The sequence below is a fragment of the Octopus bimaculoides genome, chromosome 4, assembly GCF_001194135.2.
Source record: "Octopus bimaculoides isolate UCB-OBI-ISO-001 chromosome 4, ASM119413v2, whole genome shotgun sequence".
Classification (NCBI taxonomy): Eukaryota; Metazoa; Mollusca; class Cephalopoda; order Octopoda; family Octopodidae; genus Octopus; species Octopus bimaculoides.
In genome coordinates, this window is record NC_068984.1 from 58,010,245 (window position 1) to 58,023,206 (window position 12,962).

The 12,962-nt window shown below is 28.6% G+C and overlaps 1 protein-coding gene across 3 annotated transcripts in view; it reads left to right on the top strand.

The window, feature by feature from the left end:
- Positions 1–358: 358 nt before the first annotated feature.
- Positions 359–12,962, top strand: part of LOC106877350 (nipped-B-like protein) — a 170,098-nt gene continuing 157,494 nt past the window's right edge. For all 3 annotated transcript variants that reach the window (XM_052967097.1, XM_052967098.1, XM_052967099.1), the window contains exon 1: positions 359–458. The gene's annotated coding sequence lies outside the window, so the exon portion shown is untranslated. The remainder of the gene's footprint in view (positions 459–12,962) is intronic.

Consider the following 12,962-nt stretch of genomic DNA (forward strand, 5'->3'; position numbering starts at 1 on the left):
TATATATATATATATATATATATATATATATATATATATATATGATGGGCTTCTTTCAGTTTCTATCTACCAAATCCACTCACAAGGCTTTGGTTGACCTGAAGCTATAATGGAAGATGTTTGCTCAAGGAGCCACACAGTAGGAATGAATCTGGAATCATGTGGTTGGAAAGCAAACTTCTTACCACAGAGCGATGCCTGCACCTGTGTATATGTTGGACTTTTTTAAAATTGTTCATTTTATTGTTTACGGTGAATTGGTTTACTGATTTTATATGAGACTAACTATTTTGTTTCTTCATATATGTGTTTATTTTTGAAAATAATGTTATAGATATTTTCATAACTTCTTTTATAGATGTAACTTGGTTTAAAGGATGTACTAAATCACATGATGAATGGTGAAATCCCTAGTGTTCCTATCATAACATTGGCAGGAGTAACAACTCTTACGGATTGTAAGTATTGTCATTGTTTTTGTTCTTAATCTATGAATGTGTTAGAATTATACAATTATTAAAGTGTTTAACTCTTTATTCACCCATTAGCAAATTTGCTTTATTTCTATGAGAAAAATGAATATTTAAAAAAGAAAAAGAAAACTATTCAATTTCATTAGATTGTCTTAAACCAATTTTGAAGTTTATGGTGGTGGGGAAGGAATATTTTCATAAATACTATGAGTATTAGTATTTAAATTTGCATGCCAAGAATTTTTAATGATTATAAGAGTTTCTTTTATTGAATGTTGAAAATGTTCTTTTGAAATAATGTTCAGTTTTGGGAGTATATATTATTTTTTCTTTCAAGCAGCATTTTAGAAGCTGGAAACAATGAAATGTATGAATTTAAATGATTGAAAATAATTTCAAAATTCTTATGAAATTGTAATTGCATCTAATTTTATGTTTTAATTTCCTGTTAAAGATGACTTAGAAAAATGCTTGGGAAAATTATTTAATCTATGATTAAGTAATTTTAATGAAAATGTTTCACTGAATACTTTTGAAAGAATTGTTTTCCTTTTCACACTATATTTGCAAAATATATATAGCTTGACAAAAAAAAAAAAAAAAAAAAAAAAAAATCAACTTTTTATATTTAAATTTTATTTCGTGTAGTGTCCAAAGGTAACTGAAGCCACATTTCATGATAATCCATTTTAGTGTGTATAATATATATATATATATATATATATATATATATCATTCATTTTAATATTTCTGAAAAATAAATGCAATTTTTTTTTAGTCCAGTGGAGAGTTTTTTTTCAATATTTATTTGTTATCACCTGCAGTCTTTCTCATAGTGAACGATAAAAGTATTGTATCCTATGAATTTACAAACATATTGTCTTGTCATGTTATTTTAGAATGCATTTTATCTTGGAGAATCAGATGTTTCCAACATCTGATGTTTCCAGTATGCAGAATTACTCCTCATAATTTTCTTTTGAAATATGATATAATTTCTGTAATTGTAAAGAAATTATATATAATAGCCCTCTTTTAAGTAAACAATTTTTATTTCAACAGAACAAATTAAATTTTAGATTTGTAATAAATTCTTTGTGTGCACGCGTGTGTGCACACACACACACACGAAAAAAAAAACCCAAAAAACGAGGAAATTTTAATCATTTCAGTATTATTTTTCATTATGTTTCAGTATGATTTCACTATTCTTATGCCATTGAGGTTTACTTTCTTAGATGTTTTAAACATATAAGCAAATATCTATTAAAGCTAATCTTAAATTCCGTAGTATAATGTCTCTGTCTTTAATAAAGTATTGCTGAGATTTTCAGATACGTTGCTTTCATAATTATTAAAATGTTTTTGCACTATTAATCAATTTTATTTCTCATTCTCAATTCAAGTTTTCTCACCACTTTTTTTCCACATATAGGTACATCTTAACTTCATGAAGCCAATATATATATCATGCTGAAAATTTCCAGTATTGTTTCTGTCTGTTCTTATCTATTACAGTTGTGGTTAGTGTTACAAAGGTGACATCCCGATACTCCATTTTTGATTAGTATTAAGGAAATTGTAAAGCCATGAGCAATTACAGAAAACCTCATCGAATCAGAAATGGCTAAATACATTTAGAGTAAAAAGAAGTTAAGGAAATGTTCAGTAATTGTTATTTGATAAGGAAAGGAAAGCAGAAACAAATCATTGGAAAATTAAAGTACTAGCTCACATTAGCTCAAATTTTATCTTCCTTAACAGGTTTCACATAGATATTTACATAGAAGTTTAATTAGTTAATTTTATCAAACTAATTTTTTCATAGTTTTGATTTTTGTTTTCTTCCCTGAATATCTTCTGCCACCATTTTTTCATTCAGCGTGCATCATCCACTTACATTACATTTCTCTTGCATATTTGGTCAGTTTCTTTGAGGCACAAACACGTTTCCAACATACTGTGCTCAACTCTTCCTTTCCAATCATTGCAACTTTTCTGCTTTCACAGCCATATGCAATTTACCTTTTATTGAGAGAATTCTTTTGTTGCCAAAAGAGACAGAAGTTCTTCCACCCACAGCTATTAGACTAATATTAGCTGCTTATTTATTTCTAGAACACTCAAATTATCTAGAGCTCATGATCTTCAGTCTACATTAGTTGATCTGCTGCATGTAAAATTTTGGTTATTTTGGTCTATTCTACAGCAGATTTTGTGTATCAATTTAATACACTGACTACACAATATTCTTGTTCTGTCCTTTCTTGCATACTGAATAATCATTTGCTCAAGATATTTATATAGAATTAAAAGATAATTTTTTTCAATTAATTACATAGCTTATTTTTGAGATGAGTTATGACTGTAGTAAACATTGATCAGACCATTTACTGCATCTTTGTTTTCCAAATAAGTCACTTATATTAGAAAAAAAGGAATGTGGTTATAATTTACTTGTTTTTTTTAAAAAAAATTCTTATTGATTTTTAACTATTAGAAATATTTGTACATATGTCATGATATTTTAGTGTACAAGCCACAAGGTATATTAATTGATATTTTAGGATATCTAGAATTAATTTTAGTACAGTGACATTACTCTCAATTATTAAGGATTACATTTTAGAGTTGTCAGAGATAATTACTCTCTTGATTTTTGAAAATAGTGTGTTTTTCTAGATTGTAGAGACTTAATTTAGGATTTTGTTAATTTAAGAATCTGTTCATTTGGTACACTGTCCCTAATTTATTCACAGTTTCTTGTAGACATAACATTAACATTGATTTTTCATTTGAAGGTTACTTCAAACTTGTAATATGTCTGTGATTTTAGCAAAGGGCATATTAATAACAGAAGTGAAGTGATTTCAACTGGCAACTTAAATAGATACAAGCAATTTGTTGAGCACATTATTTGATATTTCATAGTAAAAACAATAGCTTGAAAGTTTTTCAAAATACACCAAGCACTTTAATGTAGAATGAAGATTGTCTTTAAAAACTCCACACAAAACAGTTCATAAACACTTACAAATTCATTCATTTGTTTTTAATTGTTAAAAAGGAACACATTTTAAAGGTTTAAATTTCTATGTAGTCTGCTTTTGATTAGTTTAATTTTTTTGTTAAAGATAGTTAAAAAAATTAGTTTTAATTTCAACATTTTTTATCATAATGTAAAGATATATTGCTAAGCATATTTTGGAAGATTTTTTGTGATTTTAGTTACAAAGTAAGTGTAAGATAATAAATATAAGTTCTTTTAATAAGCAACTTTTGTAAAGATAAACTTCAAATTGTGGTAGATAAATTTATCTTTTTAAGTGAAAGTTTATTAGAAAATGAATTTTACTTATTTTTATGAACTTATCTTGTCCTAACTACTGGTATATAAATTCTGAAACTAAAATTAATTGCATTATTTTAACTTGTACTATGCTCACCTTTTTTTAAAGGTTTCCAAATTGTTAAATAAAAATCCCTTTATTGTGGTGGATTATATATATATATATATATATATATATATATATGTATATAATATTTTTTTTTGTGGCAGGTTATAATCTGAGTTTGTGTGTGTAGTCAGTATTATTTGATAAAATGTAATTTCTATTATGTTGATGCTTGAAGTTCATGCAATGACTACAATACTGTCTTAATGTTATCCACTAAAAATTCAAAGAAAAGTGGCTGGTTATTGTCAGAATTATTGTCAGAAAACTTTTTCAAAAATTTCAAGAAAATAACTGAATTAAATCACCATTCTTATCCTTGGACTTGTGAAAAAATAGATTTAAAAAAAAATTACATTATATTAAAATAGCTGCATGGTTATTGCTTGTGTAGTGAAGATTCCACATGATTGATCCAGATTTGCTTGAATCTTCTGTAATCAGTGTCTTTTTCTTTGCCAAAATGATCATTACCAACCTTACAGAATTCTCTTTTTTCTATTTCTTAATCATGTTGGTTTTGAAAGCTATAATCTCACATAGAAAGCCTCAGCATTTGTCACCTGCTTTGCACCCAAATCCTTACTGTATACACAAGGCAAAATTTCCTCTGAAATTATCCTCTTCACTTCAATGGGCTCACTCCCATGCACAATCACACATCAAGAGCACTTATTGTATCTAGCCAATGAAGCCACTGGTTCACATGGTCTCCCTTCCATTTCTTTCAAACAGTTGCCCCAGAGCTGGCCTCTATACTCACCAAACTGTTCAATCTCTGATTCTAAGGAATAAATGCTGATTGTTTCAAACATTCTGCTATATGTCTAACTCCCAAGATCCTACCAGCTATTATCGTGTTACTTCTAACATTTCAAAGGTGATGAAAATAACCACAAATATAATATTTGACTACCAGTATGGCTTTTGTAAAGCTAATCTACTGAAAACCTCACCTATATCATTTATCAGTGGGTTTGTGCACATTTCTTTTCATTTTTTATTATAAACTTATGCCTATGAAAACAGCCAGTGCATACACACATACATGTAAGATAATGAGAAGGATAATTTGAGAGGTAAAACTATGGTAAAATAGCATTTCTGAATTTATTATAGCCTTATTATTTAATTGACTTCCCACTACTCGTGTTATTTAGTAATTTATAAGCTGTCATGTGTTAGTACTTCTGCACAGTTATTGTTGTTGTTGTTCTTATTATTATTACCTCCACCTTAGCGAAAGTGGAGCTATTGTTTTCAGTTTGTTTGTTTGTTTGTCTGTGGACAAGATATCACAAGAACTGCTGGATGGATTTGGATGAAACTCTCATGGATATTTGGCCTTGTGACTGGCATAAACTGATTAGATTTTGGGATCGATCCGGTATCAGACAAGGTTTCTGGATTATTTTTCTTGTTTTTTACTTAATTTTTGAGAGTGGTCAGGTTCATTTTTAGTATTCTTGTTTGTGAAAGCAGTTGAGTTTATTTAAGATATTCTCATTTTAAAAATTATCTCTGGCTAATCATTGAGAGGATGTTGATGTTGCCTTGGCAGAGGTTTGTGCTCTCTGAGTGCTCTTATTATATTGGTAGTAAAATGACAGAACTGTTAGATCATTGCAAAAAAAAAAAAAAAAAGCCTTGTGATATTTCTTCTGGCTCTTGTTTTGAATGGTCAATTTCACCTTCCTCTGGCATTTATAAAATGTAATATAAAAATATCAGTCAGGTACTGGAGTTGATCTAATCCTCTAACTCCTCTCAAATCTGAAAGCCTTGTGCCTATATTAGAATTTTTTTCTCTTTTATTTGTTGAGTCTCATAGAAGGGGTTGTGCCCATGGTCTTTGTAGGCTGTGGGAGTGTGGGACAAGATCAATAAATTGAAATAGCTTGAACCCTGCTATCTCCAAGGCACAGAGGCCATTATTAACATAATAGGAAAGGCAGAGAAGATAGCTTATCCAAGGGCTAAAGGCTGGAGCTTGTCTGTGAATGACCTTATGACAGACAGTCAGATGGGTGGTTCTTTCAAATCTAGGATGTCTGGTGTACAGCAATAGAACTAAGATGTGGGTCTTATCTGAACTTTGTCGAGTATCATTTATTAATTATTTATCAGGGCAATGGATTAGCAGAATTGTTAAAGCATCAAACAAAATGCTCTTTACATTCTGACTTTAAATCTTGTCAAGGACAACTTTGCTGTTCATCATTTCAGGGCTGTTAAAGTATGTACTAGTCAAGTACTAGGATCAATGTAATTGACTCCCCCTACCCCCAATTGTTGTCCTTGTACCTAAATTTGAAACAATTATATATGTATGTATATTTATTCGTTATTACTTTTGTGAGTGATCAGCATGTATTTTTTTCTATTTTATATTCATGAATATAGCCTGAATTAGAAATATATTCCCTTTAATTTGATTCCACCGCTATGTGGAGTGGGAGCAGATGTGTTTATTATAACCATTAGTTTATATCAAAAAAATTTTGGTACATACAATTACAAAAGTATTTTCACCTCATTAATATTAATATGTCATATCTTTTAATTGTTTTGTCTCTTGAATGTAACTTGATTACTCTGTAAATCCTATTTTGTATGTGCATTCTGGTTATGAAAAGAAAGGACATGGAAGTATCATTGTTTGCAGTTATATCATTAGAGATATAATTCCTAAACTGAAGCTGGCATAAAGGATGACCATAGAATTTAACTCAAACATTTTGTAAGGCATTTAGATATATGAACCATTGAAAAGCAAAAAGCAAAAAAGAATAGAATGGGTCATAGATCTCAAATGTTTGGTTGATTGTCCACTACTATGTCAAATTGGCCATCTGTACTTTCAGGTTATATGCAAGGGAACTAAAACAGAATAAGCAGTGATTAAGATGTTTTTATTTTATGTTCGTAATCATCATTCCTCTCTTTATTTATGAAGTTTTGGCAATGAAATTCAGTCAGTATTCAATTCTATATATAGAAAGCTTTGTTATGTAACTGGTCCAGTTGTAACAGGAAAAGTATTGAAACCTAGAAATGATATTTTGGATCAAGGTTTGAAAAAGAATAGTGTCAAGAGCAAAGCATTCACGTTATGAACGTTTTAATCTTACGACTCCTAATGAAATGTTAAGACTCGTAAGAAGCGGGTAGGTTAAAAACTTGATATTTTACAATTAATATAGTTATTTCCATGCATAAGTTCTGTTAAATTACTGGGCAAGGCATTAACATTTTTAATCAAAGAAATAAGCATTTAATTTACTTTGCTGTTTCATCTAATAGTATAGTGTAAGGCTGGGGCAATGTTATTAAACTCTGAAGTATAAAAATTTATGGAGCTCTTGCATAGTTACACTGTTCAAAAAATTAACTTTACAGAAGGTGAAAGCTGATTTACAACAACAACTGAAGAAGTAAAGGCTTTGTATGATTCATTAGATATGCAACATGAACTTGAGAAAATTCCTGTATTAGAGGTATTTGTTATTTTATCTTTGAGAAATGCCATTGTTGATGTTTAATGAAAATATGTGTTGTAAGATTCAGTCTTTTATTTTTATTGATGCAGTCTATAAAGCTTGATTTGGTCAATAGCTGAAGTATTGATAGGGTAAGGACAACCTGCTATATTGAATTTGATATTTATGGAACCAATTTGGTGGAATTTTTATATATTATTAAACTTAACCATTTTAAGGTTTGTGAACTCATATCTGCTGCAAACATTTTACATCTGGGGACAAGGAGCCAAATTTTGCACTGCCTCATTTTATCTAACTGGAGAATACGTACCATGATTTTCTTGTAATATTATTTCTCGATGAGTGTGGTTAGATTTCTCCAATCTGTTTAATAGAATCAAAACTGATGTTAAGCTGAACCCTGTGAATCCTTTGTGGTTCATGAAACAATTAAGCTGGCTATATTACTGCTAGATTATATTTTCTTTTGATATTTGACTTTCGTTTTCAAAACTTCTGATACTGTTTATTGTTATTCAGGCTGAATTGAATTAGTACTAAATACCTATTCATTGTTTAAGACTGAATTAATCAAGGAAATCTATTAAAAAATTAATACTAGTGAAAGGTTAAATTTTTTCCCCCAGCTTTTATATACTCAGTACTATTGTAAAAACAAAATTATAAATTAACTAACACCCATAGGATTTAATTATTGGCCTTATGAGTTATCTATCATTAATTTGTGAAATGTTTAGTTCAGACTAGTTTTCTTCAGGTTTCCTCTTGTCATTTGTTTTTCTGTTTAAACATTTTTACATTGGAAAAGTGAAAAAATGTTTAAAACGATGTCTGTTTGTCTTTGACTTAAACTAGTTAATCACTCTGAAGTATTTTTGTCAAAATTAGAACGGATAAGTTCTGTATACTACTTTTTTGCATTTGTTTCTCTGTTACAGTTTGTTTGAAACCATTTACTTTATTTTATTTATTCTTTTGTTTGTTTTACACTGATGAGAGATAGCTCCAAAATGTTATTTCCAATGAAAATTAGAAACTATGAGCATATCAAACAACAATAAACACTTATTTTCTACTTGATATTTGCCATATCAAATTTTTAAAACGGTTGATATATTTTGGAACACATTTTTATGAAAAACATTATTCACTAATATAGTTTATCAATAATTTATGTGATATAATAAAAATGGAATTTAGAATTTTATTAATTGCTTGAATTTGAGACTCATTTCAAAATAGATTGGATTATTTGAATGTTGTAAGAGTGCTTAGAATTTTCTGTAATTAAGCAATAATTAAAACAAGAATTAATTTAGTGGTTTAGCTGTTTGATTTAGAAATTTCAACAAAATGCACATAATTAACTTCCAAAAGTGGGCCACTGGTTGTTAAACTACGAAGTGAAAGTTGCTATTGCCTATTTTCAAGCATCCTTTTAAAAGGATTTGCAAGCGATCAAGAATGCTTTAGCAGTTAGATAAAGATTGTATATTTTCATTTGCTAATTAGCTGCTTGAACAGCAGGAAATAAACGACAGTATTTTTTCAAGATGCATAATCTTATTGGATAATCAGAAAGAGACCATCTTGGATTTGGCTTTTGCTTATTCCAGAACTTCCATTTTTTTCACGTTATCAAAAAAATTCACAATTTCTACATCGTGTATGTGAATGAAATTTTTTATTTAAATTTGGAATAAAGCTCACACCATGTTTCCCGTTCAGTTAACATTGTAATAGCTACAATTAGAGGATGAGATGTGGAATAATTCTACATTATGGAGTGTCTTCAATACTGCCCCAGAGTAGCAAATGACTTCATTACCTTTGAAATACCTCCCTGTCAAGCTCTTGGCAAAGTATAGTGAAAGTTTACTTGATGTCTGTTTTAGTATTTTTCAAGTTTGCTTAAAGGTTCCTGAATATTATGAAGAAAATTCAATGAAAATTTTACTGAGCAAATAAAACTCATGTCTCAAAACCAGTAAGAAAAAGCTATTATTCATTGGTATTTCAGTGTAGATGAATGTGAATGAGAAGCTGCAATTTAAATTATTTTAAATGCTTTTCATTAATTAATATTTTGTTATTTTTTTTCAATGTTAAAATATTAAAAATGTTAATTTTAGTTCCTTCAAAACCTGGAAAAAATATTTGCATTGTGTGTGTGTGTGTGTGTGTGTGTGTGTGTGCGCGTGCGCATGCGCGCGTGCATATGGATTCATTCTTAACCTTATATAAACTCCTGTTAGTTTCAGTTCAGTGTTCTATTATATTCTCTCTACTAATCTCTATTCAGGAAAATAGTGAAGATTAAGAATGGAGTATGAACACAATTCCTTTAGGTATTTGTGTATGTGTGTGTTATATAAATTATATATATTTGTAAATGGAATCAAATACATAAGTTAATTTGACATCAGGAACAAAGTTATTGAAAACATACATTTTTCAGAACATTTGTATATTTGTGACTAGTAAACTTTACAATCTGTTTGATAAAAAATTGTTTTATTCTTTAGCTAAGAAATCAAAACTTTTAATGATGGAAATTAATAAAGTCTTATGTGTATGAGATATTAATAGGTAGGTTTTAAGTAATGTTTAAACTGGTGGGTTTTTTTCTCTCCTCAGTTTTGAGATTAAACAATTTTGTCTGAAATAATACATTTAATGATTTTCCTTCCTCATAAAATTATTTCTGACTTTATATTAAATAAATAAGACTTCAAATGAATTTTTACAAAACATGAACCATTTATTTCAATAATTTAAATCTTTTATCTAAACTGTTTGAAAAATAAGTAACAAATACCATACTTGTATGTAAACCCGTACAATTTAAAGATTCTGGTGTATATAATATAAGTATCACATTTTTTATAACTGTTGTAAGAAACAATGTAGAATGCATGCAAATAAATAAATAAAAAATTGAACTTGCATGAAGACAACCCTTAAGAGAACTGATTATAAGACAGAAAGGGGATGTTAGTCTAGTCCAGTTGTTCTTAATTTTTTGACTGGAGATACAAAAATTACAGGTACACTGAGGGATTTGTAACTGATTAAATAGGCTTCAATACTTGATTGAAACTGGTACATTTTTCTATTCTCCTCTTCCCAGAAGGTTGAAAGATAAAGTGACCTTGGGAGGATTTGAAACCTGAATGTAAAAGAACAGGAGCAAATACTTCAAAATATCTTGTCACTGCTCTAAAGATTCTGTTATTCATCGAACTATTCATTGTTAGGAAATAATATATAGATGTTTTATTCTACTGAGAGATGTATATATAATAGAACAACTTAGAAAAATGAATATATAATTTTATTTTCATAAGCTATTTATGTTATTCCATTGAAGTTATACTAAAAAATCAACATTATTTTTTAATTTTATCTGTGGCATTTTGCTTGTTAAAATTTTTGAAAAATATCTTTCATTTTACCCTTTTTTTTTTTGTATTTTCAGTTTCTGTCATTCCAATAAATTTGATATTTACTATGTTAACCTCAGGTTTACATAAAATACACTATAATAAATTTAGTCTCCTCTTTTATTTTGCAGTTTATTGTAATGTCATTTGAAGAAAAAAATTAGATTGCAAGAGTAATTTTCTTATTTGTTGTAACCTGCTTGACCAGATTAGATTAGTTTTAAAAGAGGAAGTTTGATATTTTTCTTTTGCAGAGTTGTGATGTACATGCATACATACATGTGTGTGTGTACTGTTTAACAAGAAAGCAAAAAAAAAGAAAAAAGAAAAAAAAAATCATGCATTTTTATACTTTTTGAAAAATCTAGCAGATAAGATCTTAACTTCTAAAGGCAGTAAACTGTACTAACAAAAGATTGATTTTTTGATGGTTCTCAGAGTTGAAACTAAATTCCCTTAAATGAAAACAAGGAAAATAATTTTAAGTGTATTAATTTATATTGTGTAGTTGGTTATAATGAATACTATGGGAATTAAATCAGTGCTCAAGACTATGTTTAATGAAACTTTTAAAGCAGTTATTGCATTCTGGAAATATATATTGTGCTGCTTTCAAATTACAATAGAAAATAAATATATTTATTAAATGGTTTCAAATTAGTTTGTAAACTGCTGAACACAGGTTTTCATTAATCATGAGTAAGTGTAGAACAAACTATTATAAATTGGAAAACAGCCTTATAGAAAACATCAATGAAGTTGAAAAGAAAATTCTTTGAAAAATATGTGCAAATTTTTATATTATAGTTGAAGACTAACATTCAACTAACATTGAACTAACATTAAAAATTTTTTAAAATAATGTTTAGTTTCACAACTTTAATGTATTAATTCATTATAGTTCAATATTTGAAATGTATTTTTTTTATGATTATAAGAAATGTGAAATAGATAAAGGTGCAACATTGGGTTTCTTTATCATGAAATCTTTTCTATTGATTTGACTTCACTTATACCAAAACATTATTGACTTTGCATGTAAATCCTCCTAATATAATTATGATTTCATTGCAAGCTATCCAGTTAAAAAATCTTAATTATTCTTCAGTGACAGCTGTAAACTTGACCAGGTGTGGGTTACTGTATTTTTGAGAAAAGTTTTCACATATTTAGATTATTTTCATTTATTCTGTTGTCATAGATTTAATAAACTGTTTATGGCTTTTTTTTTTGTAAGTGGTTAAAATAAGGTCCTTTTTTTTTAGTTCATGACATTTTTGTTGAAGGTAAAAGTAGAAAACAGTCGCAAGTTAGTTTTCTGAAATGTTCACACTGTGCTATTTATTAAATTACTTTGATTTCTTTATTGCCTGCAAAACTGTATCATAAGTAATGTGTCGTGTGCTATTTTGAAATATTGAGTATGGTTCTTTTATATATATGGTTGTGCACATAAATCAATACATTCATGAAGTCTGTATATGAAGTGCTTGTCTTTTTAGTAGAGTTACATCTATATTAATAAAATTGATTTGGTACCACAGAGGTGTCAGTTTATCAGTACATGTCAGCCTGCTATAGTCAATACACCCTCCTCCTTCAACTAGGCCTACAAAGATTTTACCTTTCTCAGCAGGTAAACTTTTTACTTGGTCCATGTTACCATGGCGACTAGACTAAAGGCTGAAATGGGAGAGGGAGGGAGGGGGCGTGTGTGTGCATGTGTATGTAAATATGTGTTTATGTTGGGTGAAGGAGTATATATATATATATGTGTATGTGTGTGTGTGTGTATACATGTGTGTGTGTGTGTGTGTGTATATATATATATATATATATATATCATCATCATCATATATATATATATACATATATATGTGTGTATATATATATATACGTATATATATGTGTGTATATATATATACGTATATATATATATTTGTGTATATATATGTATATATATATGTATATATATAGGTATATCATCATCATCATCATCATCATCATCATCATCATCATCATCATCGTTTAACGTCCGCTTTCCATGCTAGCATGGGTTGGACGATTTGACTGAGGATTGGTGCAACC